At 42.2% G+C, this 23671-nt stretch overlaps 1 protein-coding gene across 1 annotated transcript in view; it reads left to right on the forward strand.

Annotated features, from left to right (window-relative positions):
• The window catches only part of LOC146666312 (uncharacterized), a 477181-nt gene that overhangs the window by 188847 nt on the left and 264663 nt on the right, over positions 1-23671 (forward strand). The gene's annotated exons all lie outside the window — the stretch shown is intronic.

Here is a 23671-nt window from a genome sequence, read left to right on the forward strand (position 1 = left end):
GCAAGGACCGTACTCAAAGATCAGGGCAGAAAACCCCTGAGAGATTGACTGAAGCCATGGTAGCTATCCATCCATCCATCCATGCATTTTGATAACCACTTATTCACTTTATGATTGCTGGGGGGACTGTCACTGGGTGAGAGGTGTAGTACACACCAACAGGTCACCAGTCTGTTGCAGGGCTAAGTATTATATGTCCAGACACATCAAATCACTTCAAACCAAAAAAGTGTTTGGCTTCTAATCCTACAAATATCCTTTATGCATCTGTTCACGGTCCCTCTTTGATCTCCCATAGAGTCTACTAAAAAGTTTCAAGGGAGTCACTCGAGGAAAATTCTTTGATTCTTGGAATCTTAGATCTCACAAAACACAAGTCTTCATGTGAAAGCAGTATCAGATATTAGGGTGGGTTAAGTCAGAAAACTACAAACAGAAAGAAAATGAGAAGAGTTGAGATCACAGGATTCCAGTCTGTCATATTTTCTTTGCAAGTGTGTGTGCTGTGTGTGCTGTGTGTGTCTGTGTGTGTGTGGTGTGTCTAGATGTTAAATGCAGTTGGCAGTGAATAATAAACAGTTCTGTCTTTTGATATGAACATAAAAGATGCTCCGTTTTCCCAGGAGAATAATCCTACCGGTACTTGCTAAAATTTGGCCTCTGTGAACACAAACAACTTTAAAACTACGTTTGAGCATTGCTAGAAAAAACATGGCACAAATATGACAGAGACAGAAAGGGAGGTGTAGACCAAAAAACGAGTCAGACAGATACACATATACACGTGCGCACAAATCCAGAATTTCATTCTAGATTTCCCTCTGGCAAGCCTAACAGGGCCACTGCAGGTGTTTTATTGACTTAAAAATGCTACCAGGAGCAGGAATCCACTCAGCAGCTCCTGGATGTGAATATTTCAGAGGCTTTGTGGCGTGGTGGGTTGGGTTTGATTCTATTCTCCAAAGGCCATTGGAGGTCATATCAAACATTCATCATACACAGCTGGGAAAGAAGGATGCCATTAAAAATACAACACGGTGCCCCCAGAAGTCTCCCAGATACAGACAAGGACGAAATGGATGTGAGTGTGTGTGTGAGTGTGTATCTGTTTGTGTGGCTTGAGGGGGATGGTGATGAATAGAGAGCCAATGGCAATTTGATAGACAGGAATGTATGATGTGTGTGTGTGTGTGTGTGTGTGTGTGTGTGTGTGTGTGTGTGTGTGTGTATGGACAAGCCATTTAAAAATGAACACTGAAAGATGTGAATGATTCAAAACCCAAACACTCACGTGAGTCTTACAAAACACCAAGCCCCATTTTGTTGGATGTTACTTAAAAAACAAACCAAAGAAGTGAAATAAGCTGTTTAATTCATTTCTTTGGAAACCAAAGAAATGTGTTCTGGAAAAGAACAAAAGATGCCTACAGTGGCTATCAGACAACAGAGGGTGGGGTAAGTTTATACATTGCATGTTTCTTTCATATTGTTACTTATCTGGTTTTGAACTTTGGTCTATTAGATGTTACATAATTTTGTAACTTTTCAAAATGAGTCACCTGCTTAATCAGAATCAGAATATTTTATTAATCCCGAAGGAAATTATGTGGTTACAGTGGCTCCAAGACAATAAGAACAGTAACAGACCGAAATCAATTAAATAATACAATGTTATTCTTCACATGCACGAATAAAATTTGAACTATTGTATGATTTAATTGATTTCAGTCTGTTACTGTTTTATTGTCTTGGAGCCACTCTAACCACATAATTTCCTTCGGGATTAATCAAGTACATTGCAAAGTTACTAAATTTAATTTACTCTAATATATAAAAATAGCTTAATTATAAATATCCAGAATATTGCAAAGATTAAATATGTATGACTGACATTTTACTCTAAACTGTAAAAATTTGTTATTTTCATTGTAGAGCATGTGCAAAAGGGTGTAACTATTTCACTGTACTGTTCATTAGATGGAGGAGATGTTCAGGAAGAGAGCCACAGGCAGGAAAGATTGCCTGTCGTTCAGTGGTGCATTTGGGTAATCTCAGTGTCTCACTGAACGTGCTCCTGTGGCCAGCATGTCACGGAGTGGGTGGGAGGTGTTGTCCAGCATTGTCCTTATCTTGGACAACATCCGCCTCTCTGACACCACCTTGAGGGAGTCCAGCTCCATCCCTACAACATTGCTGGCCTTGTGGATCAGTTTATTGAGTCTGTTGGCATCTGCGACCCTCAGCCTGCTGCCCCAGCATGCAACAGCATGGATGCATGGAGGATGCCACTGGCCACAACAGACTCAGAAAATCCTGAACACTGTCCGATAGATGTAAAAAGATCTCTGTCACCTCAGAAAATACAGACGACTCTGGACCTTCCTATAAACTGTGTTTTTAACCCAGTCCAGTTTATTATCTCTGTTTACTCCAAGGTATTTATGGAGCACCTGCTTAGGTTGCCAGACAGCATACTATTGCTAAGCTAGCTAAGAACCTAGTGCAAGCTAAGAGAATGCTGACCTCAGCCCAGCAGCCAGACCCTGAACTTCAACGAGTAACAAACTGAGGCACAGCCAGGCTGGAGCCTCTGTTTCTACCTTTTCATGTTTCTAAAGCAGAATCACTGTGGCGATCGCTTTAAACTCTCTTTGTGCTGATTTTCATTCTTGCTTTGCACTTTCAGCTTTCTGGTCGTACATAAATACTACGAAAAAGATCATATGTGTGTTCTCATTTGGATAGGGATTTGTGTTGGTCCGTGGGACTGTAGCCCCAGGTTTACATTGTTAAATGGTAATTATGAGACAGTGTGTTTCAGCTATTTTATAGAGTAACATGAAAGTAATGTAATGAGGGAGGAATGACCTTATCTTTCAAGTAATAAAGTAACGCACTACATTACTTTAAAGAAAAGTCTTCTGTGTAATATGTATAATAGTTCGTTTTTGAGTAACAACCACAATAGTGATCACAACAAAGAGGTGAACACTCGTCTAAAATTTGTTTAAAAAGAACACAGAAAACAACATGAATATATACAAAATACAGCACTTTTCCCTTGAAAGTAAATACTACCAAGTGAATGAGCTGTCTTGGCAGAGGTTTGCGCTCTATGAGTGCTTCATATATTTTTTCTTCTACTTTGCATTTGATGCAGTTTGATCCCTTAATTCTATTAATGAACATTTTCCCATCTCACCCTGTCAGCTTTTGTGTCAACCAAAAGTCCATTTTTCTTCCTCTTTATTTTCAGTTTAAATATATTACTGGGCCACATATTTAGTAACTATTTTCTATGCTGATGATGCACAGTTTCACTTTACTATGGATCCAGGTAACACTGAAAGCCTAGAACTGTCATGGTCCTGGGTCGTGGACCCAGCGTTTTGTGTTTTGTGATTATTTCCCTCTGTTCTAGTTATTCTGTGTCCTCCCCCCTTGTGTCCGGTTCGGGTTCTAGATTTCCTGTTTTACTTTGTAGGTCTGTGTCTCGTTATGCCCATTAGTTCCAGCTGTGTCCCCTCCTGTGTGCCATTTCCTCATTACCTGGTGTGTGTATTTATAGTTGGTGTCTGCCTGTGCTCCTCGTCGGCTCGTCTGCATTCATCCGTGTGTCTCTGCGTTAATCTGCATTCCGCCGCGTTCCATGGTGTCCTGTCTCTGCGTCTCTCTGCCCCGCACCCTTTTTGTATGGTCCCAGGTTTGTCACTTAGTTTCTCCCAGTTTAGGTTTGTCATTACTCATGCTTCATTGCCTGTTTTTTGCCACTGCCACCGTGTAAATAAACTTCACTCGTATCATCAGTTTGCTGCATTTTGGGTCCTCCTTTTCCTCCACTCCACACGGCTCACTCCGCCAGCCGTGACAAGAACTACTCTGAATGGATTTTAGAAAATCAAGCTGCATTTATACTTATATTATATGGCCAGTGGTTCCTGCCAGAAAAGTTCTTATATCTCACTCTCCTACCAGCAATAGAGACGTACTGTATTAATTTCATTCTGATGTGCTGAATGACTTAGCTGACCTTAATGAAACACAGTAAATGGAAGGTTATCAGCTGAGGTCATGCCATTTGCCTGTTTCTTTTTGGTCCTAGTAAATGGCAAAAGCAGTAGTCTAGACACACTACAGACTAAACTGGGTATATGTTTAAACAAGCAACAACTTAAAAATACACATTGAAAAAATGTGTGCCAGAAGCAAATATTTCTAGCTCTGTTCCATAAAGAAATGAATAGGATGCAAAATCTGTTCATGCTGAATTAAATTCAAAGTTCAGATTGTTCATATTCAAATGCAAAGCAAATAGACTGAAAAAAGTCACCATTAAATCTTGCAACGCTTTCTTCACTGTTAAAACACTGAAATAGCCCTATATTTGGTGATGAAACAGAAGAATTTCCCTCTAGCAATGGCACCTTAATGTAAATGTAAAGCTTGAAACAGAGAGAAAATATGGCTAAATGTAATTAATGATTTTAAAAATTAATTACTCAGTTAAAATTGTTGTGTCCTTTATTTGGCACCCCTTCTTTGTCAGTTTCTCGGTCTCTGAAGTGATATAGAGTCTGGTTACATTTATCAATATTACAGTTTGACAACAATACAGCCTGGCTGGTACGATTATAATTATGATTTAGTTTTGTTTTCATTATAGTGTTTACTATGTTCTCTACTTTGTTAGCTTAGAAAGCTGTTAACCCTTCTGAGCAGCGTGTCTTAAAATTTGGATGACATTGTGAGATTTAGGGAGGGATTTTTTTTTTTTATTGAGAGCTGCACAGAAAAATCCATAATCCAGTCGTTTTAGCTAGTTCATGTTACATCACTCTTTTTGATTAAAAAAAAAAAGAGGAAACCTCGGCTTCATTATGCTTTACCTGAATCAAACAGAAGCTTTATTAATATTTTTGTAGCGCTTGCGTTAACTCCAGTTAAATATGTAGACTTAGTTTAAGTAAGAAACAAATTAAATTTTATATATATATATAAAAAAAAACACCCAGCACGCCCCTGCGGGCGGTTTATCCTTCAAGCTCGGGTCCTCTACCAGAGGCCTGGGAGCTTGAGGGTCCTGCGCAGTATCTTAGCTGTTCCCAGGACTGCGCTCTTCTGGACAGAGATCTCCGATGTTATTCCCGGGATCTGCTGGAGCCACTCGCCTAGCTTGGGAGTCACCGCACCTAGTGCTCCGATTACCACGGGGACCACCGTTACCTTCACCCTCCACATCCTCTCGAGCTCTTCTCTGAGCCCTTGGTATTTCTCCAGCTTCTCGTGTTCCTTCTTCCTGATATTGCTGTCATTCGGAACCGCTACATCGATCACTACGGCCGTCTTCTTCTGTTTGTCTACCACCACTATGTCCGGTTGGTTAGCCACCACCATTTTGTCCGTCTGTATCTGGAAGTCCCACAGGATCTTAGCTCGGTCATTCTCCACCACCCTTGGGGGCATCTCCCATTTTGACCTCGGGACTTCTAGGTTATACTCGGCACAGATGTTCCTGTACACTATGCCGGCCACTTGGTTATGGCGTTCCATGTATGCCTTGCCTGCTAGCATCTTGCACCCTGCTGTTATGTGCTGGATTGTCTCTGGGGCATCTTTACACAGCCTGCACCTGGGGTCTTGCCTGGTGTGATAGACTACTACGCTATCCAGCTGCTGGATAGCGTAGTGGTTAGACTACACGCCTTTGGAACAGAGGATCGCAAGTTCGATTCCTGCCTGGGGCGTCTGTATCCAGTAAGGGTCCTAAGGCTAGACCCCCTATGCTAAGCAAGCCTACCGCAGACATGAGCGAGACAGATAAATATGAAGGCATGCCGGCTCGGACGTCGCCCGGATCAACAAGGTCCGCGTCAGGTGTTGAGGAACCAGGGCACCCTGACGAAAAGTGGGCTACTGGAACAAGAAGGCATCGGTGGGCAAGGGACGAAAACAGGGCGTTGTTGGAATGCTACTACGCAAGTAACCCCGGCGGAAGGGGCTACATGAATAGGATGAGGGACATATATATATATATATATATATATATATATATATATAAAATACTTTTAAAACATTGTTATAACATCTCTTCCAGGGTTTTTCATTTTCAAGATTTCTTGGCATTGGGACTGCCATCTGTCCTCCGCCATCTGGGGCCACAATTAAGACATTAATAGAGAGAGTGTGTGTGGGTAAAACATCTTTTCAGTGGCTGCACTCGCTGGCTCCTCCTGTGCAGAGTTGGCACCAAATGCCCACAATGGCACATATGTGGATGGGAGGTTTTATTAGAACATTAATATTAATATTGATTCTCATTATTAGTTTAAGTTATTTACAAGTCCTCTGAAATCACTGCACAACATTTGCATAGTAAACAGTTGCAAATGGGCACACATCATTTGTGCATCCCCCTAAGTCATGTTGCCAAGGCCCCTGTTGTGATGTAGCCAGCAGGCGTTGTGTGTTTGTCAAGAACAAAACTGTTCACCTTGAGAAAGGTCAGAATGCAATGCTTGTTTATGGAGAAGTGTTGGAACTACAAATGTTAAATCCCATTGCAAATTCATGCAAAAATCAATTATATCTTGTTTGATAAATGAATGCAGGACTTGCTGTAAAGTAACTAGAGCCTCAGTTACTGTATGTGTTCAATTATATACCACTATGTTTAAGGGAAGCAGTTAGTATATATTTATAAAGGGGAAAAGCACATGCCCACACTGCATTAATAATGAAAATAGGTCTTCCAGTAAACGGGAACAAACAGGTGCACAGACCACACTCCATCACTGAGGAGTCCCTCACGCCATGCCTGGTGTGTCTGTGGCATTTCTCTGGGCTAGTCTACACCCTGCTGAGCTGACAACACCAGTGTATCACAGAGACCTCTGTGTGTGTGTTTGTGTGTGTGCGCGCGCGTGTGTATACATGCAATTGAACAAGGCAGCTGTGTGATGAATGAGAGTTTCAATCAATGAAGTTTACATGAGTGCAATGACTCTCTAAAGCATACATGCAATATCCACTATACAAGAGCTCTGATTTCCATCTCCCTGATTGTCAAATGCGATCATGTTCAGCACTATGCAGGAATTTAGAAAATGCCAATAATAAAATAGTCAGTCTGACCTGTTTTTATGGACATGCCTCACAAAGGCAAGCCAGCAACTGTGATTTGTGTGTGTCTGTGTGGGTGTGTCTGCATGAACCCAACGAACCCTGTTGCGTCTGCTCTGGATAACACTGCTGTACTGATAATTGCAACATTTTCTTATTTGCATTCCAAACAAAATCTAACTAAATGTCAGATTTTGTTAGTCATTAGACCTTAAAAGTGATAATTATCCTTTATTTCATACATAGAGCTGACCAAGTGTTTTATCAGACCAGATATCATGCACCATTCCATCCTATAGCCATCGATACTCATTATTTTGCATGTGCTTACGGTCACATAACACAGCAACAGTATTGAATGTCAGTGGCAGGCCAGTATTGAATGCAGCAACATGTGTTGTGCTCAACACTTGAACAAAAAAATATGTATTTAATGCATTTAACTCTAAATTAATGTTTGAAAAAAATTATATTAAGCTAGATAGATCACTGGTCTCATACCCGTTAGCAGTTGTCACTGATGCACCTTGGACTGCATCTCTATAACACACAAATTTCCCTTAACTGGTAACCTTAATCTGGTACTCGTGTCCCGACCCATTTGCTGGTAAAACAGCAAGGACTGAACTCCCTCTGCCTTTTGTAGCTTCTTCATGCCTCATTGTCGTCATCCTTTTCTGTTTATGATTGATCTTCCAATATCCATTTAGTTACCACCAAGTCCCGCAAGTGAGTCAAGAAGACTCCTGCACACACGCAGATGTGGCAAGTTTAATACTGGATCTTTTCGTTTCTCTATCAGTGTTCATAATGTGTGTGTGGCATGCAGTGTGAAGTAACCAAAGTCCTTACAGGCAGCTCTGCTGCTTGAATGACACCCAGAGGACCCAAGCAGCTGAATGCAATGCTAACGTTGCACTTCCCATGACATGATGTTATTTTCAAAGGCTTTAACGACTTATGGGAATGGTAGTTGATTAGATCTGGGAAAAATTATTAATATTTAGACTTTATTCTTAACATCTAGAAGAGTTCATCCTGTAGTCCTGGATGCAGATTTATAACAGCATCAGCCACTACCCTATTTATTATCACATGTACAGCAATTCATATTTGGCAGAGGATCAGTCACATGACTTTGCTGATTAATGAACTTCTTGATGCATGCTCAATCATCCAGGTAAGTAAATCTCCAAAAGTTGATTCTGTTCATCTGGACGTAGCGTTTTGTCACTCATCCAAGTGACTTCTTCAGTCTCAGCTGACTGCAGGTTTCCCCAATCTTATAAACAGTACATTTGCATAATTACTGAAACCAGCCCACTGAAGGAACAATGGGCTGGGAGGTCAGTTCCTTAATCTTAATTATGCAAATTCCCATGTCCAGTGATCAACAACCACTGACCAAAACCCACTGATCAAAGCCCACTGATCAATGGCCATGAGTACCATTCACAGAGAGACTAAAGTTTATGCAATGTACTGTTCATAAGATTGGGGAAACCTGCAGTCAGCTGAGACTGAAGAAGTCACTTGGATGAGTGACAAAACGCTACGTCCAGATGAACAGAGTCAACTTTTGGAGATGATTAATGAACTATTTTTCTAGAAGACATGCCCCACTTCAGAAGCTGAAAGTTCACACACCACACCTGACAGATTTATTTAATCTATATCAAAAATATAAAGATTGATCCTGAGTTGTATTCGTTCAAGTTAGTTTAATTCAATATTTTCCACTTGGTCATTAACATCCGGGGCACAGGGCAGAAGCGCTGCTCTATGACCACCAGCAAATCCAGCCACTGCTAGGTTAACAGCTTCTCACCACTTTACAAAGTGAACTCCTGTCAGGGAAGAAAGGAGATCGTAGCTGTTCATTATCGTGTAGACAAGTGTAGGAAGTTTGTCAAAACTTGATTGATGGCTCCCTCTTGTGGCGATACACCTGAACAAGAGCAGGGAATTCAGTTCATGTTGCTGTTACACTGGAGAACTTTTGTCCTGTTTCTTTTCCTATTTTGAAAAGATGGCCATTAATATTTAGTTTCTTATTTTACTGTAAATAGGTAACTGAGCAACACTGGTTATTTGACTGGTGCTTGTTTTACAGGAACACAGGCTATAGATGTCACCTTAATTCAATTCAGTTCAGTTTTATTTATAAAGCATCAAATCAAAACAACAGTCACCCCAAAGTGCTTTATATTACAAAAGCAAAGATCCTACAGCAATATAGAGACAATCCCAATCAGACAAACCGCTATGAGGACAGTGCGAAGGAAAAACTCCCTTTTAACAGGAAGAAAAGGTAGAACCAGGCTCAGGGAGAGTGGATATTCTCTTTAGCACACAAATTATTAAAATAAATTAATATCATACGTCAGGTATTTGTGTGCATTCTTGTGGTGGGAGAAGACAAGAAACTTTAGTGTTTAATTTTTAGTTATCAAGTTTTCAAAATATAGAAGCATAATTCATGTTTAAGTTGCACATTAGTGTCATGAAAGGTTGAGGTAGAGCCAGATTTAGGTACTTGAGTATTATTTAATTACATTATATTTCTGGTTCATAGCAGTGGTCATAGTAGCCTCGTCTAATTTTTTGTTTATTGTTTTTTAATTAAATCATAGCCTATCTTATAGAAAGCTGATCATTTAAAGACAGGTTTACAGAACACATGCATGAAAGCAGCACACAATTGTTGCAGATTAAGTACATGAACACAGTGTCATGTTCAAGAAACCAGTTTTAGATGATTTAAGCTTTGTCACATGGTGCTTGATCCTGCTGAAAACAGCCATCAGGGGATCTGTATACTATGGTCATACATGGATGGATATGGTCAGCAGCAACAGTACCCATGTATGGTATATATTTGCTTAGTTGATACCCGTAAACTGTGCTAAGAAAACAATCCCCACACCATTACACCATCACCTTCAGCAGCAGCAGTCTGAACCATTGATTTAAGGTAGGATGGAGCCATGCTTTTGTGTTTTTCACATGAAATTCTACCACTTGAATGTCACAGCAGAAATTGAGACACATCAAGCCATCAACATTTTTCCAGATGTCTAATTTCACAGTTTTGCTGAATCCTTATGAACTGACATGTTGTGCATTGACAGAGGCTTTTCTGCATACCTTGGTTGTTTTTTGTTTTCCTCCTTTTGAAAATTTTATTTTGAAAAATTCAACATAGAGCAAGACATCACATAAATTAGGATACTTAGAGAGATATGTCCAGGATCAATAGAATCAGGAGGGAAAAACTATTACTAATAATAATACTGATAATAATAATAATTATTTTTATTATTAACCCCAAACTTATATGGAATAACCAATATACCCCAAGTCAGCAGCACTGATATGATGGAGAGCCATATGAGCCATCGACTTTACCTAGAGGGCAGCTCTCCCCGGTCAAGCATAATGTCTATTTTTGGAGATTAAGTATCGGAATTTCAGGAGTGGGATCACGCCTCCAAACACGCTCCTTCCAGTTCTCATCTATATAGGTTCTCCCAGTTATACAAGCTCGTCATTCTCGTTTACGTGCCCCAACCTCCCTCCCCTTTTCACTTCCTTAACCTCTTCACTTCTATTTAGTACATGGCAATCTGCCAGGCCCGGGAGCCGCCGCCAGTCCCCTTTGAGGCCTTCCCCAAACTGCAGCTCAACTCATGTCCAAGCCATTCACCTTTACCTGCTAAAATGCTGTCAAACCTAAAATGAGGACATGGGCCCAGCTAGTGAATACTCGTGTGGGAGTTATTACCGGTGTTGTAGGACTCTGAGTCGCCTCAGACATCACTGGACAAGGCCAAGACCCAAGGGAGAGGGCCTATTTATGAGTGGGTTGTTGGTCATGTTTCTGCATATTTTGGTTGAAACGTGTGGTTGTTTGAGTTACTGTTGCTTTCCTATCAGCCTCAAGCAGTCTGGTCAACCTCCTCTGACCTCTGGCATCAACAAAACATTTTCCCCCATATTTTCTCTTTTTCAGACAAATCTCTGTAAAACCCAGAGATGGTTGCATGGGAAAATTCCAGAAAATCAACGCTTCCTGAAATACTCAAACCAGCCTGTCTGACCAGCCTGTTTGACACCACTAACCATAATTTCATAGTTACTAAAAGACATCAGCTGACACAAACACCATCTCACTACAAACACCTGGACCCTGAGCTGACCCATGAATGAACTGCACACTAAGGATATATTATTACCCCTCCAACCTCACAAAGTGCAAGCCGTCATTAAACTTCTGTGAACACGGTATGACTAAACCTTCACAGGTAAAAGAGCTTCCTGCTGTCCTGTCACAGGAAAACATTTCACGGTGGCTTACGAAAGCACAGCTTGCTATCTCGAAGCTTTATCTCTGTGAGTCAACATTCCGTTACTGAGTTGACCTCGCAAAACCTCAGTCATTATGAAACGCGCTTCCTCCTTAAACCATGTAAACTTGTCATTACCTGAAATCAACAAACAAAGAGGAGGTTTTGGCAGTGACCGTGAGTTACAGAATGCACTGGAGCACAGTCTGTGAGGTCTTTTCAGACTTTTATCACGAGCCAAATGTGTGTCAGCTTTTTTCCTGCAGGGACAACTCAGAGGAGGCTAAAGTACAAAACGAGTCTGAACGTATGTGGCGTTCTGCGCTGTGTCATTAAAGTACAACCAGAGAGTGGAGCTGTGGAGTCACAACACATAAACTCCTGCAGAAGGAAACTACTGTGTCCTGCATGGGGGATGTGTGCATGTGTGTGTCATTTCCAAACCACACACTTACGGTATCTGTAAGAAATCCAGTTTTTCCTGTTAAATGCTTACAGTGCCGAAGTGCTTACCGCAACTACAAGTGTGTGGAAGACTCAGACATGTTTTATTAATAAGGACTTTGTGTGATTTAATGGAGGAAACACTCTAAGGATTATGCAGTGTTTTACAATTAAATGTGCAAAAGCATGTTCAGAAACATTCACCAAACAAACACAATTAAGTGCTTTTGTCCATATTCATCTCATCAGCTGAGAAAAATGGATTTTAGGACTGCATGATAAGCATCTCTGGAGATTCTGTCATGACTTTTGTGGATAACAATTGAATCCTTTTGTTATGCCTCAAAAAATTAGTGGTATGCAGCAGGTTTTAAAGATCAACTTGGCTAAGTGCAGAGTTCCAAGCATCCAATAATGTTTTAAGTTCAAAAATGGGTTCCCCTTTGCATTGGAAAATCCAATCTCCACAAGCTTAGAGACATATATGTTTCTCCAATGAGGTCTGAGCGTGACAGGAAGAAAACTTCGAAAGGTTGCGGGCTGATGCAAGGGGTGACCGATTAGTCACCTGGGGATTATTACAAGAAATCACTTATATTCCTTCGGTGTTTTGCAGAATTTGGATGCACCAAATTGCAGGTCAGGTTCCACGCAGGCCTTTTGTTGCTTGTTCAATTTTCTTTTGTTATTTATTCTCTCTTTTGTCCCGGGAAGCCGAAGTCTGACGCCAACCCTCGTTTCTTTATATTTGTCTTCCAAGGAGACAGACTTGAGCAATAATTCCTGGAAATCTATCAAGTATTTGTTTCGACATTGATGCTTTTTCACTCATTTTCAGTCAAGTCTTTGCCATTTTCAGAGGAATCTTCTTTTTTTGTTTGTTTAGCCACTTAACACTGACCTGTGAATCATTCGAGCATAAAAAGGCACCTAACTCATGGGATGAATCAGCATTGTGTCTACACAAAACGGCCAACTTCTAATTTTAAATCGTATCTTTAAACACTTTGTTACACATAGCCTTTTTTTTCCCCCATGTTTGACAAACATACAATAGTAATTTTGCACCAACAAGGTGATTCCCAAAAGAACTCTCAGCTAAAAAATTAGGCATATTTTTTCAGTTGCAGGATATCTCAGGGTGTCCCCAAAAATATCTGAGGAAACTGAACAAGTGGGAAACAAAAGAAGAAGTAAAGGCTGAAAAACTATCTAAAGCAGATGTTTATTACTGAATATAGTTTTTAATCATATTGAATAATTGCAATATAATTAAATATAATAAAAATAAATGGATATACTTATAAAAATATATTTTTTAAATGTTTTAAAAAAAATTATATTGAATAATTTGGCGTAGCAATGTGGCATGCTAGTTAGCACTGTTACATCACAGCAAGAAGGTCCTGAGTTGAATTCCACCAGCAGGCCGGGTTCTTTCTGTGTGAAGTTTGCATGTTCTCCCCACAGCACTACAGCTTCCTTGCACAGTACAAAGACATGCACTTAGTGGGTTTAGGGTGATTGGTGATTCTAAATTGCCCATAGGTGTGAATGTGAGCATGAATGGTTGTCTATGTGTTACCCCTGTGGCAGACTGGTGAGCTGTCCACGGTGTACCCTGCCTCTAGCCGTAAGGCAGCTGGGACAGACTCCAGCCCCCCGTGACCCTGACAAGGATAAGTGGGAGTGGATGGATGCATATAACTAAGTTCACACTGTCTATCCAAAGGAAACATGCCTGCTTTCAGGTTTATACTTCAAGACTGCACTATTATGTTCGAATAATCTAAAGTAAATTTAAAAAGTTTTAGGTTTTAGGGCATTTCTGATTTGTAAGCTTTGGGAAAGGTCACTGACGGCTGATGTTCACTATTGGAAATGACAGCTTCTCAAATTCATCCACATATTATTACATTACATTTAATATAAACATTCAACATTGTAGGCCGTAAGTAAGCAGAAAATAAGGAAAAATGTGACGTGTCTCTTTTAACTTTCAGCTAATTCTGTGGCCGATTAAGCCATGTTGGGCAATTAAATACAATTGTATGTTTTGCTTTGAATTCTGAGTGTTTCCATTTCAACAAAACCCATTAAGGCAACACTGGGTAACATCAAATCCGCCAACACCATTTAGTGGAAATACTTGGCACCCACTCCACAATATTGCACTTGGGATCACCCTTCCCGAAACTCGGCTTAGCGATGACTGCAATCAGTGTCACAGTTTTCTGAAGTAACAATACATCAAATTATAGAAAATGTGCAGAACTTTGAAGCCCATACATGCAGAAAAATAGCCACTTTCCCATGGATAAGTGTAGATGGAGGGAACTGATAAATATTTTAGTATAAACTTTGCCACGTAATGAACAGCAATAAATGACATTTTTCAAAATGTAGGAATAAAAACCTACACAACAAAACCTACACTTCCTTTGAAATTCAGAGGCTTTTCTTGTCTCAGTACAGTTCTTCATTTCAACAGCTTTGTGCATTCTGAGCCTCACTTCTTTAATGTTGTAACATCTCGTTCTGTGCTGATCGGAGCAGCAGGAAATTGCTGCGTGTCCATACTGTGCTGTTCTGTGCTCCGATGGTCTTTTCTCTGCTTCTTATCAGTTTGAAAGCCCAGCCAAATTTTATCTGACTCCTTGGCTGTATGTTATCCACCAGGGGACTGACTGATGTTGATCCAAAGCTTTGGCACTAACACCGCACACTCACGCTCCATTCATTTAACCTTTCCAACTGCCTGTAATAAAGCACTCGTTTTAATGGACCTGTTGGTTGTTTTCTTTCCACACTGCAGAGATTTTAGAAGGTCATCAAATGCTAAAGGCCATCAAAACACACCTTTTTTTTTTTACTCTCCGCTTATCCCACTCTGCCTGATGTGCTGTAGTGTTGTGAGGAAGCTGTAAATGGAGTATTTATTAAGTAAACTTAGTTAATGCTGTTGAATAATGTTTTTAAACTGTTGTTGGTTTAATTTTGTGGTTACTTTATGGGCTACTTTCGTGGTGCTTTGTTATATTGAGGGATTTTTTACGTTACGGGTACCCACCCTGCTCACCTGTGGATCATCACCCACCTGTGCCCTAATGATCAATCACCATCTCCTTCTTCAGCGGTGGCTGACAGTCATTCTTTGCTGGATTGTTGGCCTCCCTCGTTAGTAAAACCCCGGCTCAGCACACGGGTATCTGACCTTGTTCCCAGTTGTGTGATTAACCTTGGCTGCGAATAAAACTTTCGGATCTGTAGACGTGACTCCTGTTTCTGATTCCTGCTCACTTACTTAAGACGTGACATTGCTCTAAACCCTTTGCATTTTCTATTCATGAAAGCATCTCTTGAATGGATAGTACACTCTGACAATGATATGCCTAACCCCTAATGGTTGTTCTTGACTTGATTTGGTGATTAGGTCTTCTGTGGTGTTTAAGACACTTTGGCTGTTGCTGACCTGGCCAGTGTATAGCCTCTTGTTAAGAATGTACCAAATTGTTGGGGTGCTGGTTTAACTCACTGGAATAAGCAGGTGACCATATGCTGCACGTCTGACAGAGGCCAGCCTAGGTGACTGTGCTGACTGTGACAGGAAGATGGCACCTTTGCTCGGCTTGACTTCTATCTGTCTGTGTTGTATTGTATTTTATGCTATTATATCAGCCCTGACGTTTAATATATGGAGCTATGCTGCTGCGATTTATGACCGTTCTTCCTTGCTCCACATCAAAGAGTTTATGGAACGTCTTTATGACGATTGGGACAGTTATAGGATAAATTTCCCCCCACCATTTGTGTGCTCTTCTACCCCACCAGATTACTTCTTGCTACCTACGAAACATGCCTTAGGCAATTACAAGAAGAAATCGAGGAAAAGAGGCTGGTGGGCCGGCTTCCAGGTGCACATTAGATGAGCCTACAGATCGGAGATTTCCCGACTGGCCTGGAGGCGTCCCCGGTTTCTGCTGCCAGTTACCCTTCCAGATCAGAATCAGAATACTTTATTAATCCCGAAGGAAATTAGGGTTACAGCAGGCAGCACGCTAATGGCGCATGCGCACTTACAAAGGAACCTTCTGACCAACTTTACACAAACATCACATTGGGGAGACATGTCAGAAAGGTAGGCTGATAGGAAAAAAACAACGAAAATACATAACATGAGGTAAGAGGAGGAGAAAAAAAACTCCACTCAGACTGAGCTCCTAGTGGGAGAACAGTTTGATAACAGAAAAAACACCTCAGCACAAAAAGCACATGACTATCAATACACCACAGAAACACAAGACAAGCAACAGGGGCGGGTAAAGGGTAAGAGAGAGCCGGTGTAGACAGTGCTTCCGGTCCTGCAGCATGTCTGCGCTGGTCCAGTCGACTGCCATCTTCCCCGGTAGGGCACAAGCATCGAAGGCGTTTGGAAAGGGAGGGGGGATCAGTGTGTGCATATCAGTGTATGTGTGTGTGTGTGTCCAGAGTTCAGCTGAGACAGTGACCTTCGCCCCGCCAGGCTAAGTAAACAGTCTTCCAGCCAACCCAGGTGGCCTTGCATGGAATGGGGGGAACAGTCTAAACACAGTCGTTATCAGGGTGTTTTGTTCAGCTCCAGCCTTGAGGCCGCAGCTGGCGCTGAAGGGGTCTCCGCATGAAGTGATGGTGGTTTTTACTTTAGTGCGAACAACTCATATGAATTTCAAAGCTGTTCTAACAGTCCAACACTGGTCTCTTAATCTCCCGTTGGAGAGCTGTGAGCTTTCTATGATGTTATCCAAACTTACGTTCCGTGATGTTGTCATTCTTTTTGCTCAAAGAGCAGGTTCTGAGAACTCACGATCGCAGTGCACTTCCCCAAGATGTGATCGAATTTGCGCTCAAAGGTGTGTTACAGCCCGTCTAGGCGCGGCCAGACCACAACATAAAGGGTGATCCATCCCCGTCCAACCCCAAGCAGCACGTCACACACTTAATATTTTGTGACAGGGATTTATTTACAATAAGTGCAGTTAAACAAAGGAAGGGAGCATACCATAACTTCAGGGTGAACCCAAGGCCAAAACAACAAACAAAAAGTAACCTATCTCAGGAAATAAACACAACTTACCTACTCAAAAGAACTAAACCAAACGACAATCACTTTCCTCCCTGCCTAACAAAACAGGAGAAAACTGATCAACCAAAAAGGCGGTCCACCCCTACATGCTCTTACATTAACATAATATTTTGACACAGTGAACGGTCTGCCGGTTGGGTTGGGCCGAGGATGAATGAATTGGCAGTCCCTGGCGGTCTCTTCTTATCCGCTGCCTCCCAGTCCTATTCTTCTTTTGAGTCGCAAACAATTAAGGTGGGCTCTATGAACATCTTTTATTGTGTTTTAGTCTATCGCCCTCCTGGCCCTGCTATTGTGTTCTTAAAGGGTTTTACGGAGCTGGAGAAAGTTTTGATTCTTGGAGATTTTAACATTCATATTGATGATGCCTCATCTAACTCTGCAGCTGAACTTTTATCTATATCTAATTCTTTTAACTTTGTCCAACATGTCTCTGATCCGACCCATTTAAAAGGCCGTACCTTGGACCTTGTCTTTTCCTTGGGCCTCCACATTGGCAACGTGTTTGTCTAGGACGTACATTTGAGTGATCATAATTGTGTCTTTTTAAATTCAATTTTAGCTCTAAACAAACACCTATGAAGTTAAAAACTCATAGACGGATAATAACAGACTACTGCTGAGAGATTCTCGATTGTGCTTGACAGTTCTCCACTTTTTACTGGAAATGATGTAAATAATCTCATTCAGTCCTTTAATAGAGAATGCAAATCCATTTTGGATCAAGTATACGGTGTACATTTTAGGACATCGTCAGGTATCAGACAAAAAATTGTCAGGTGTCAGTTGTCAAAAAAAATTGTCAGGTATCAGAAAAAAAATTGTCAGGTGTCAGTTGTCAAAAAAAAAATTGTCAGGTATCAGACAAAAAATTGTCAGGTGTCAGTTGTCAAAAAAAAAATTGTCAGGTATCAGAAAAAAAATTGTCAGGTGTCAGAAAAAAAATTGTCAGGTGTCAGAAAAAAAATTGTCAGGTGTCAAAAAAAAATTGTCAGGTATCAGAACACAAGGTACCAGAGAGAAAATCTTCCTGCAGGTGGCGCTGTTGTCATGTCCCACCCGAATTGATTTCCAAATACGTCATCAACGTGTGACCGTGGGAGAGCGTAAGGTCATTTGCTGAAATGTATACAAAACAATTACTGAACAGTTTAAATTTGAATCACGTTTCACCACTGTCGCTAGCTAGAATGAATTAGCCAGACAAAAATAGTACTGATTTGGTTTCGTACAAAACTGGCTTTCCGTCTCTGATATGTAACTTTCACAACATAACTGCAACTTAATATAACACAACTGTGGCAAAAATATGAACAAAAGGGAGAAAAAGTTAAACTTACCTTGTGTCGTTAGGAGCCTGAACCACGGTAAAACTCCGGTGAGGTCAATGACCTTACGCTCTCCCACGGTCACACGTTGATGACGTATTTGGAAATCAATTCGGGTGGGACATGACAACAGCGCCACCTGCAGGAAGATTTTCTCTCTGGTACCTTGTGTTCTGATACCTGACAATTTTTTTTTGACAACTGACACCTGACAATTTTTTTTCTGACACCTGACAATTTTTTTTCTGATACCTGACAATTTTTTTTTGACAACTGACACCTGACAATTTTTTGTCTGACACCTGACAATTTTTTTTCTGATACCTGACAATTTTTTTTTGACAACTGACACCTGACAATTTTTTTTCTGATACCTGACAATTTTTTTTTTTGACAACTGACACCTGACAATTTTTTGTCTGATACCTGACGATATCCTAAAATGTACACCGTACAAGTAGCACCTATTAAAACAAGCTCTGCCTTACAAGAAAAGACATGCCCTTGGATAAATGACTATCTTAAACTTAAGGAGAATATGCCGCAAAACAGAACGACTATGGAAGAAAACCAAACTTGAAGTACAGAGGCTCCATCTTCGAGATCTCATGCTCTCCTTTAATGATGCGGTGAAAAATGTTAGATCAGAATATTTTTCTAGACTCATATCAAAAAACAAGAGAAATCCCAAGATTCTTTTTGACTAAATCAGTGCTATTGTATCCCCAGACGTGGTACCTTTAGATAGACAAACAGTAATAAACTCAGATTTTTTGTTGATAAGATCAAAGAAATCAATGCTAAAATCTCCCCAAAACTTTCTTGTTCTCTGAGTGAGGCACTCCCTTTGCACTCCTGGTCAACTTTTACAGCTGTGACTTATGATGAAATAGCAGCCCTGTTGGACAAAATGAAGCCATCTTCAAGCCCCTCAGATATTATCCCCACTAAGCTTTTCATCAATGCTTTTGATACCATTGGTCCTTGGGTTGTGAACCTTTTTAATGTTTCTCTTCAGACTGGGGTGTTCCCCAGCTTTTTTAAATATGCCATTGTGGAACCAAGGCTCAAAAAAACCTAACCTGGATCCAACTCTACTTTAACATTTTAGACCTATCTCCAAACTCCCATTTATGTTAAAACTCTTTGAGAAGGCAGTTGCTGTCCAACTTACAGCATACTTGGAAAAACACAACATCTATGACCGTTTCCAATCTGGTTTTCGTAAAATGCATTCCCGGTAAACAGACAGAGACCTAGTAGGGATGTCTGGCTCTGTTCTAGACTGGTTTTCATCTTACATATCTGAAAGGAGTTTTAGTGTGTCTGCAAACTAGATCATGTCAGAATCTACAGAGTTGCTGTGTGGAGTTCCTCAGGGCTCCGTGCTGGGACCTATTCTGTTTTTAATATACATTCTTCCTTTAAGCCAGATAATACAGCAGTTTCCTGAAGTATCTTATCATCTTTTTGATATTCAGCTATACTATTCATTTAAGCCTTCTGAAGCTCTCTCTGCTTTGATTGACTGTTTAACCAACATTAACCCTTTAGAGCCGATCGGAGCGGACACGCTCTGTTTTGCGTAACTATTTTTAAATCCCGGTAGCACTGCAACCACGTAAGCTAGCGCAAAAATTTGTTTTGCATATGAAACCGGAGGAGTTGTACTTACATCTTATGCCATCAGCTTGTCCTAGGTCACGGTTTCCTTCCACACAAAGCTTAGCTTAGCAAAAACTGCATAAAAAAGAGCTTGCAGCAACAAAAACATAATATTCCAGAAACACGCTTTGCCGATCCGATCAGCTGTTCATAACACTTCCTACGTTGGAATAGACGTCAGCGCGAACTTTTGCATTTCCGCCATTACCTGCCCGAAACCGGAAGTGACGTCATTTTCGCGGAAATGTAATCTTTTTTACCATCAGGGCCTCAGGGCCTATACTGGTCTTTTTAAAAGTTATCTTTGACTTTATGACTTTCTGTGTCGTTTCTGGGATGCTTAGGACTCATATTGCACTGCTGGAAATAGTTTATTTTGATGCATATGCTGCTTTTTTGCAAATTTGCAGTATAATATTTATTTTCGTTTTTCCTGCAGTGTATAAAAATTGGTGTATTTCAAAAATAAAACTATGAAGACACTCAAAATAAATTTCCTGTGGTGGGAAACTATTTTGTGCAACTTTTTTGTATTTACAGTTTTGAGGGATAAGCCTCTTAAATTTCTCCAAGTAGAAATATATGTTAAAAAAGCAAAAACGATTTTCAATTTTTTTTTGTTTATTGCACTTTTTTGCAATTTATGTAATTACTATGCACTTAATGAATACATATTATTAAAATCTGGGCTATAATGGTTGTATTGATGTATAGCAACTTGAAATGCTCCCAAAAATGGCTCCACAGCATGTAAAAATATAATATAAGCTCTGGCGAACTTGGCTTTATGGTAGGTCTTAAAGGGTTAAACAATGGTTGAACAATAATTGCTTATAGCTAAACCCAGTCAAAACAGAAACTTTGATTATTGCACCAGACAGTGGAATACCTGATATTAAACAGCGACTGGGTGATTTAGGTTCCTCGCAGAAGCATCCATCCATCCATCCATTTTCTTCCGCTTATCCGGGGCCGGGTCACGGGGACAGCAGCCCTCTCTTGGCGCTTGGCGAAGGCGGTCGCACTTTTCTCCTCTCCTCCTTCCCCTTATCTTCCCTGCTTAGCCTCTTGTGTCCTTGTCTTGTCTCGTGTGTATTACTTTCCCTCGAACAATCTCTCACTGTCGTTCTCTAAAACCTAAAAGAGAATTATGGATTTGATCAACTGGTCTCTGAATGCTATTGACACCCTTTTCTCAACGAGAAGTCTGGGTTCAGGAGAGCCCGAGTGCCCTGGAGGGACTTTACCTGCCGGATACACGATGGACGGGTGGCAGAACTGGAGGATCATGTGCCTGGCGGGACTGTTGATCGAGGACGCTGAAGATATCTACCTATTCGGAACCATGATAACAGGGTTCTTGCTGATCGGAGCTGGCTTGGCCCTGGCTTATCGGAGAATTAAGAGAGCGGAACCGGCTGTTCAAACCCCCCCAAGGCTGCCCGCTGGAATTGAAGCGATGGGACGAGGCGCGACCTCTCACAACGAACGCAGCATGGTTAACACCTTGAAGGCGCTTACAGCTGCCGTGAAGACTCAAAATAACACCATTGAGCGTATATTGGGATACATCAAAGAGAGGCCTGCTCAAAATGAGACCCTTGAGCGAAAGTTGGATCACATCGCAGAACGGCTCACTGCAGTTGTGGGGTCTCAGAATCACAAGAATGACAACACCACGGAACAGAAGTTTGATACCATCATGGGGAGGCTCGCGGTTCTCCAACGGGAGATTGAGAGACCAGTGTTAGAGTGTTAAAGAACAGCTTTGAAATTCTCCTGAGCTGCTCGTATAAAAGAAAAAAACAACATCAACATGCGGACACCACGGCGCCAGCTGCACGGGCCACCCTTCGGAGGAAGGCCATTTCTGCCGTTTGTATCCGCGATCTCGTTCTTTCGGTCACTACCCACAGCTCGTGACCATAGGTGAGGGTAGGGACGTAGATCGACTGCTAAATTAAGAGCTTTGCTTTTACACTCCGCTCTCTCTCTTCACCACAACAGACCGGTAGAGGGTCCGCATCGCTGCGGCCGCTTCACCAATCCATCTCCCAGAACCAGAACCTTAGAAATCTAGGTGTTATTGTTGATAAAGCTTTTTCTTTGGAGGGACATTTAAATCAGATAGTAAGAACCTGCTTTTTTCATTTAAGGAACATTTCAAAACTTAGATCCATTGTGTCAACAAGTGAACTCGAGATGATAATCCATGCTTTTGTGTCATGAATCACTGTGCGGCAGGCAGGAGTTGGACCCAAAATGCAGGACTCACAGACTCGGGGAGGTGAACTCAAAACACAGCTTTATTTGCTGGTAGAACAAACATACAAAACTAGACTAAACTGGGAAACCATAAACTAAGAACTCACAGGGAGACACAGGGAGATCCACACACAGCATGAGGGACGACGCGACACTGACTCAGAGAAACACAGGGTTTAAATACACTGGGAAGTAACGAGGGGAATGAGACACAGAAGGAGGGCACAGCTGGGAGAAATCAGGACTGACGAGACAAGCAAAGCAGGACGCATTCACATGAGACACGGACCATCAAAGTAAAACAGGAAGTATCACACAGAGACGCGAACTTGACACAGTGGAGACAGCAACTAAGAAATACAGAGACGGAACAGAAAACAAAAGAAGAGCACAGCAAACACCGGAGCCCAAGAAAACAACCCAAACACAGAGCAGTTCAGGGGGCCGGCCGTGCGCAAGGCAACGGCGGCGACGTGGAAACAGTTCAGGAGGCCGGCCGTGCGCAAGGCAACGGCGGCGACGTGGAAACAGTTCAGGAGGCCGGCCGTGCGCAAGGCAATGGCGGCGGCGAAGGAGACAACGGAGCAGTTCAGGAGGCCGACTGCACGGAAGGCAGCGGCGGCTCTCCAGTGTTAGGCGTGCTGGCCATGGCCCGGTGGGCACAGGACCAGTCGAGGCAGGACCAGGCGACGACGGGGCCGGTCCAGGCGACGACGGGGCTGCAGCAAGCGAAACAGAAGCCGAGGACGAAGACTCTGAGGCCGGGCCAGACGAGGTTGCAGAGGCTGAGGCTGGACCAGGCGGAACTGCAGAGGCTGAGGCTGGACCAGGCGGAACTGCAGAGGCTGAGACCGGACCAGGCGTAGCAGAAGCACAGGCAGATGCGGCTGGCCCAGGCGTAGCAGAAGCACAGGCAGATGCGGCTGGCCCAGGCGACGACGAGGCGGTCGCAGGTGGCGGCTGGACAGGCTCCTCGGGCCCTCCAGCTGATGCGGCGTGAGGCTGAACGGGCCCCTCGGACCCTCCAGCGGAGACAGGAGGCTGAACGGGCCCCTCGGACCCTCCAGCTGACGAGGCGTGAGGCTGGACGGGCCCCTCGGACCCTCCAGCGGAGACGGGAGGCTGAACGGGCCCCTCGGACCCTCCAGCGGAGGCTAAAACAAAGCCAACAGGCATGAAGTCCTCTGGCGGACATGAGGACAACTGGCGCTGCACTGAGCACTGACTCTGCCCAGGCAATGCGAACATGGTGCAGTTCTTAGGGGGCTGCTTAAACTTCAGGGGTCCAGAATCAGCTGGGGACTGAGACCTAGCCTCTGGGGAAGCCCTGGAGTGGCCAACTGTGCCAACGGCGGCTAAACCATGAAAAGTACCCTGAGTAG

Source organism: Rhamphochromis longiceps, linkage group LG7, assembly GCF_057381845.1.
Source record: "Rhamphochromis longiceps isolate RC_006_pf linkage group LG7, R_longiceps_female_GT1.1, whole genome shotgun sequence".
Taxonomy (NCBI): domain Eukaryota; kingdom Metazoa; phylum Chordata; class Actinopteri; order Cichliformes; family Cichlidae; genus Rhamphochromis; species Rhamphochromis longiceps.